This window comes from Ochotona princeps, chromosome 9 (assembly GCF_030435755.1).
Source record: "Ochotona princeps isolate mOchPri1 chromosome 9, mOchPri1.hap1, whole genome shotgun sequence".
NCBI classification, from domain to species: Eukaryota; Metazoa; Chordata; class Mammalia; order Lagomorpha; family Ochotonidae; genus Ochotona; species Ochotona princeps.
This window is the reverse complement of record NC_080840.1, coordinates 12,491,103-12,498,590: the sequence shown is the minus strand read 5'-3', so window position 1 is coordinate 12,498,590 and position 7,488 is coordinate 12,491,103. Positions and strand designations below refer to the sequence as shown.

Genomic DNA, 7,488 nt, shown 5'->3' with positions numbered 1-7,488 from the left:
TTTTGGGATTGGCTTATTTCACAGTGCCTAATGGTCTCTGGTTGGGACCATTTTGTTGTAAATGATAAAATTTAATTCCTTTTAATGGATGAGTCGATATACCGTAGTTTCTGTGTCCACTCCTCTTTTGCCAGGCATCTGTGCTGTTTCTGTGTCTTTATTATTGTAGACTGTGCTGTTGTAACTGTAGGAGTATAGGTCACTTTCTCACATGCAAATTTCAATTCCTTTGGATATATTCCCAGAAGTGGGAGAGCTGGGTTATATAGTAGATCAATTTTCAGTTGTCCCAGCATTCTTCATACTGATTTCCTTAGTGGATGTACGAGCCTACACAACTACCAAAAAACAGTAAACAAGATAGACATAGAAGGAACATTCTACAACACAATCAAAGTCATATAAAGCTATACAATACTGGGTTTTCTACAGTGTCTTGGACGTTTGATGATGCCTTACTTGAGCACTAGAGATGTGGCAATGCCATGTAAAGTAAATATCTTCCATCACAGATGACAGAACAACAAAGAAGCCTGTAACATGACAATTTATATCACTAACTCTGGCAGAAGCCTGTGTTAATCTTGAAGTCAGTGATTCTTCAGCAAGGCAACATTCACTGCGTCAAACCTAGGTAATCAACATAGAAAAAGCAAAATGCAGAGAATAAACTTATTGATATTTCAGAATTTATTATTTTTAGCTTGAAGAGCTATTCTTTCCATGCATAAAGTTGTAACATTGGAATATCCAATCCTTAGCATGTATCAGTATTTACTGGAAGGCTGTAAAACACAGGTGGTTCACCCACAGATTTTCTAATTAAGGGCTAGAACAGGGCCTGAGAATCTGCAAATTCCCAGGGGAGACAGATGATGCTAGTTGGGATCACCATTTGAAGAATGCCTTTTAGTAATTTTTCTTATTTAAACATGCAGCTTTTAAAAAATAAATCTGGGAGATTCAGTGTGCTCTCCCATGGGATTTGCTAATAAGTTTGGAAAATTGCATTGAACTTTATTTAATTAGTACTTGCTTTGACAGTACATACACTAAGATTGGCACAACACAGAGAAGATTAGCATGGCCACTGTGCAAAACGGACATGCAAAGATGTGAAGGATTTCCTTTGTATTTAATTGGAATTCTTTTGTACTGTTGATTGGAATGTAAAATGGCACAGCCACTATGAAAGTACAGTATGAAGGCTCCTTTAAATTTTAAAATAGAACTAGCATATTGTTCAGCAATTCTGCTTTAGAGTATATATCCAAAATAATTCAAAGTAGGATCTTGAGGCAATGCATCCTGTGTGCATACCCTTGTTTGCTGCAGCATTATCCACAATAGCCAAGAGAAGAAAGTGATCCAAATATCAATCAACACATGAAAGAAAAAAAGAGTTGTAGCTCATAGAAGCAATGGACTATTATTGAACTTTAAAAAGGAGGAATTTTCATTACATACTAAATATGGATGAACCTGAAGAATATTATGCTAAATAAGTACAAAAAGGAAACACTGCATGATTTCCTCACATAAAGTGTCCATTCTACATGTTCTCTTTTTAAAATCAATTACTCTATTTTCTGATACAGTTGAAGGACTCTGGGTTTTCCCTCACTTATTTTCTCCATAATTTGTTATAATAATATAGTCCTTCAAAAGCAATCACAAGTCCATTATTCTACTATTTAAGTGTATCTTGGTACAGTATGTATGGAGAATGGCAGGGAGTCCAGTCCTGTTTTTTGGATCTACCACATGGGGTGGAAGAGGCCCAAATCCTTCCTCTCAGGACCCAAGATCATCGGAACAACAGCCAGGAGCCCTGAGAGATCTGCAGAAACAGAAGAACAGCAAACTTCCTTCAGGACTAGGGAGAGGAGTGTCTTCTGGTCCTTACTTAGTTCCAGCTTTGGATCCCCATCCTCTCTTGCAAAGACCATCAGGATCGCCCCGGAGGGGCCCCACCCACACACAAAATAGAATAGATAGTCAGAGAAATACAAAGAAAGCTTAGAACCAAACAGGAAACGATCAGCGTGGATCCACATATACCTTATTAGATAGGACACAAAGATTAGTTACTCCTCACTAGGGTATGGAAGATTTCTCTGCACACCCCTCCTAAAACTGTTCTGCACCTCAACTGTTGACAAAGGCCTGGTTAGATTTATAAGCCAGTTTAAGACTATCTTAAAATCTACCAAGTTCAGCAAAATTATGCGTCAACACAATAAACAGCTGAATAGTACCCTATAGCCACTTTAAGGTGTATAGCAACCAGTGCTGAGTACAAACAAAAATTGAAGCGTCAATGAAGTAATCACAGGAGGTGGTGAAGAACTGCACTGTTATAACGTATTGATTACTCAATACTATGTCAATTAATTCTATAATGTTGTAAATTGTTGTTGATGTTGTGCTGGGGCTTCTAATTGATCAGGACCATATTCTGCCAGCTCTACCTTCAGACGAAGGTCTCCTCAAGCAACTGTTGAATTTATCTGGAACAATAAGATGCTGGAATCTATGCTTGGTATATGATTGCAACGAAAGAATCTTGACTTAATTTGAACTGTAATACTGCAACTAGGTGGAGGGATCCACCAAGAGGGGAGGGCATGGGAGGGTATGGGGGAATCCCAGAGCTTATGAATCTGTGCCACATAATGCAAGGTAATTAATAATAATAATAATAAAAAGAAGCCAAGGGCAAAAAAAGATATTTAACAGTTTCATTGGGAGTTCAAGTTTGATTTGGAGTAGAGATGCATACTACATTATGTCATCACATCTCCATATGATAGTCTTTATTATACAGTTCCTCTAGATCACTATATTTACATTCATGTTTATCTATTATCTATCTATCTATTTATCTATCTATCTTTGTATTTTGCACAAAGTTTGCCTTATATCAGAGAGAATTTACGATATTTGTCCTTTGGGGATTAACCTATATCACTGTGCATAATGGTCTCCAGTTGGGATCATTTTGTTGCAAATGGTAGAATTTTGTTCCTTTTTTTTTTTTTTTTAATTATTTATTATTTAACTTCAGTAATTACATTGTATTATGTGACACAGTTACATAGATACTTGGGTTCTCCCCACCCCTCCCCAAACCCTCCCACCATGGTGGATTCCTCCACCTTATTGCATAACCACAGCTCAAGTTCAGTTGAGATTTCCCCATTGCAAGCGTATACCAAACATAGAGTCCAGCATCTTATTGTCCAGTCATGGCTGAATAGTATTCCATGGCGCAGATGTACCAGTTTCTTTATCCACTACTGTATTGCTAGGCATCTTTGCTGTTTCCAGGTCTTTGCTACTCTAGACTGTGCTGTTGTAACTATAGGAATACAGGTCACTTTCTCATATGCAAATTTCAGTTCCTTTGTAGATATTCCCAAAAGTGGGACAGTAGCAGTGAAAATGTACATCCTGTCTAGTTACAGATTTTAGTGGAAAAGCTTCCAATCTTTCTCCATTTAGGATGATGCTTATGTTGTGTTTTTGTAAATTGCTTTGATTGTGTTGTAGAATGTTCCTTCTATGCCTCTCTTGCTTAAAGTTTTTAGATTAAGAGGTATTGGAATTTGTCAAATGCCTTCTCTGCATCTATTATGATGATCATATGTTTTTATTTTTCAATTTGTTGCTGTGGTGCATCATATTTATTGATTCGTGAATGCTAAACCTTCTCTACATGCCATGGATAAATACAACCTGGTCCAGGTGAATTATCTGCCTGATGTACTGTTGGATCCTGTTGGTTAGCATTTTGTTGAGGATCTCTGAGTCTCTGTTTATTAGGGATATTAGTCTATAGTTGTTTTTCTATGTGTTTCTATCTGGCTTTGGTATTAATGTGAGATTGGCTTCTATAACCCATTGCTCATTTCCTAGCATATTAGTCTGTCTCATGTATTTATATGTCTTCTAGGGTATTTTGACTTATTGGTCTCCAGCTTCCTTCCATGATAGTCTGAGAAGATGCATAATATAATTTTGATTTTTAAAAATTTTCTGAGGCTTGTTTTGTGGCCTATAAAGGTACTGATGAAAAAAATCATATTCTCTGTCTGAAGGATGAAATATTTTTTAGATACCAATTAAAGTCCATTTGCTCTAATGTTTAGGTGAGATCTGTTGTTTCCTTGCTGAATCTCAGTCCCATTGATCTGTCCAGTGATGTTAGTCGGGTATTAATGTCCCTAACTATTATTGTATTGAAGTTGTTTTTTCCTTGAAATTCATGAACATTTGTTTCTCATAGCTAGGTGCCTGGCATTTGGTGTGCATATGTTAATTATGATGATCTCTTCTTGCTATATGGATCCTTTAATCATTGAGTGGTATCCTTCTACATCTCTTTTAATGTTTTTCATGTCAACATTTATATTATCTGATACAAGCATGACTACATCAGCTAGTTTTTCCTTTCATTGAATATATCTTTAAATTCGGCTTGTCCTTCTGTCTTTTGCAACTCCCATAACTCTTATGGTTGGCCTTTTAATAGTGTTTTTTAATTCTTAAATAGTTTTGTTTTTACTTTGATTCAGCTCCCTTTCCAACTTTTTGATTGTTTCTCCATTTTTAAAGGAAATGCCTTCCAATTCTGTGATTTTTTTCTCCTACTTTGCTCATTCTCTTATGGAGGCTTTTCATTGATTTTTTTTTGCACCATTGTGTTCTTAGTTTATAATATATCAGCTTTCATTTTACTCATTGCTACTATTTCCTATATAAAATATTTCTCAAATTCCTCAAACTCTTATACGTGTTTCTAATTGTTGATAAGAAGCTTATAAAAAGTTTTTAACATTCTTTATCCCCCATTTCCTAAGCAGATCAAATTATGTAAAACTCAGTAGCTTCTGCATAGCAAAGGTGACAGTCAACAGAGTGAACAGATATTAGACAAAATGGGAAAGGATATTTGCAAATTATGTATCTGACCAAGGATTAATATACAAAATACATCAACAGCTCAAAAAACTCAACAAAAGCACTCAACCCTGTTAAAAAATGGGCACTTATGTCAAAAGACACTTCTCATTGCAGTGAATAAAATGGCCAGCAAATATATGAAAAATGCTCAGCATCACTATTCCTCTGGGAAGTGCAAATAAAAACCACAATGAAATATTATTTCACCCTGTCACAATGACTATGAATTTAAAGACAGAAAGTGAAAATTTCTGGTGACAAATGGAAAAAGGAACCCCATATCAAAAGGGTTGGAATAGGAAGTAGTGCAACCACTGTGGAAAACAGTATAGAAATTTCTTTAAAAAATTAGAATAGAGTTACTATATGTTTCCGCAACCGCACTCTTTGGTGCATACTGAAAAGACATAAGCATGTTGATTTCAAAGAGACACTTTCACTGCCATGCTGTTAGCAGCATGGCGTATAACAGCCAAAGTTTTATATAAATAGATAGGATAGATGCAACTAAAAGACACTATACTGAGTGAAATAAATCATTTATAGAAACACAAACACTACATATTCTCTGTTAAAAGAGAGTGTCAACATTAAAAAGCAAAAACACAGAAAGAAATGCTTGCATATATCACTATTGCTTCAAATATATATTTTTTCAAACTTTACGTCTTTGTCACATCTTTGGTAATGACACGCTACTAGAGTTCTAATAATTTATAATTATTTTAAAATCTGTTGTTAACGATTGGAATGGACATTTTTTCATGTTTTATTTATAGTCCTTGCCTATATTCTTACTGAATTTGGAATCATTATGTAATTGAGATGTTAAGCCTTTGCCTAGAACATAAATTAAGATATATCAAATATAGGAAAGAAAGAAAAAAGGAAAGAAAAAAGAAAAGAAAAAGGAGAAAAGAAATGAAAGGAGGGAAGGGAGGAGAGACATGTTATTACAGTTGAGATTATGTCTATGATCTACATGGAATTGACCTTGCATGTGTTAATATGTCATTGGCATGAAAATTGATAAGAATATTTCTGTTGCAATTCCCATGCTTTTGCTGTGACTCCGAGAATATAATGATTAGCAAACCTTATAAAATAAAGTAAAATTCCAAAAAATGATAAACAAATAATATTCATATGAATATAAGCAGAAATAAATGATAATATCCAAAGGAGAGAAATAATAGCTAAATAATAATGTTCACATTAACAGAACTATTAAACACAATACTGTTTTTCAAAGAATTGGGGAGAGAAAAATAAGAGCTGGCATTTGGTTGTTAAATGGAAATGTCCTAGGAATCTGTCACAAAATAATGTGAATATATTTATCACTGTTGAGTTATTTGCTTAAAATGAGGAAGATGATAAGTTTTAAGTTATGTTTGTTTTACTTCAAGTAAAAAGAAAAAAAAATGCTTCTTGAAAAATGATGCTTTCCCTGGAGGGCACAGCAGGCCTCAGCTCTGGCCATGCCTGTAGAGATGGAGGAGATCCAGTGAGAGCTGAGTGCTTATGCTGGCTCCAGTGTTAGCAAGTCCCACCTTCTTTGTGGTCCCAGTCTTTCCTGGGTGAGTCTATGGTGTGATGCTGGGCCCAGCTTGGAGATTCTGACTTGATTCATGGGTCACCTGAGTAGTATGGACGTTTGAAAGCTCCCTTGGTGGTTTGAGTTGCATCCAGGGCCATAAAGTATAGCTGGGCTCAATGGTTTGTTAGAAAGGATCTTCTTGGGGATCTGCTCTAGATGTCTCCATTCTTTTCTTCACTGTCCCATGCCGCTCCAGCTACCATCATATCCTCTTCCCTCTTACTTGAGAAAAATAACAATAGATGATAAACATGTCCTAACCTTAGTTTAAGGGGTGAGTTCACCATAAACTTGACTAGTACTGTTTAAGGTCATTTTGGAAATTGCCAAAACAGCCTTAGTTTAGTCTGTGTGTATATATAAAGTCCATTCATCCCTTTCGTCTTTAGAGTGAGTCATAGCTCACAGGTTAAACAGAGCATAGGAGCTTAAAATCAAGCTACTAGGTGGTAGCAAAATTCCATTATCTTGCATTTTATGTTAAGTTCGATGGGCTATGAGAAATTTGTAAGATGATCTTAAGAGCAAAGGGGTAACATTTTATTATGAATTAATGTTTGTGTGGCAGGACTAGACCCTGCCAACAGTGATTTTCCTCAACATGCTAAACTGCTGTGGTCAGTGGTTACTGGAGGGTGCTGGGGAATTGTATTGTAGTGACAGCGTCTGCTCATTGTAGAGGAACCTGATGGAAGCATCCTCCCGGTGTTCTGTTACTGAAAGCCAGTTCTGATCTCCATGAGATCAGATATTGGGTAGCAGGAGATACAGAAGATCTTTCAACTTAATGCTGTTTAATATTAATTAAACTTACTAGAATTCAGTTATCTCTTTTGCAGACATTTTCAGGCACAACACCAGAGAAGAAATAAATATATACATTCAAGTTATATAATCATACATTTATCCATGATATCTATTTT

At 35.7% G+C, this 7,488-nt stretch overlaps 1 non-coding gene across 1 annotated transcript; it reads left to right on the top strand.

The window, feature by feature from the left end:
* The first annotated feature begins 1,028 nt into the window (after window positions 1–1,028).
* LOC118757544 (U6 spliceosomal RNA) lies at window positions 1,029–1,135 on the top strand. The gene has a single exon (XR_004995254.2). It is a non-coding gene; the product is annotated as a U6 spliceosomal RNA (small nuclear RNA).
* Window positions 1,136–7,488: the final 6,353 nt, after the last annotated feature.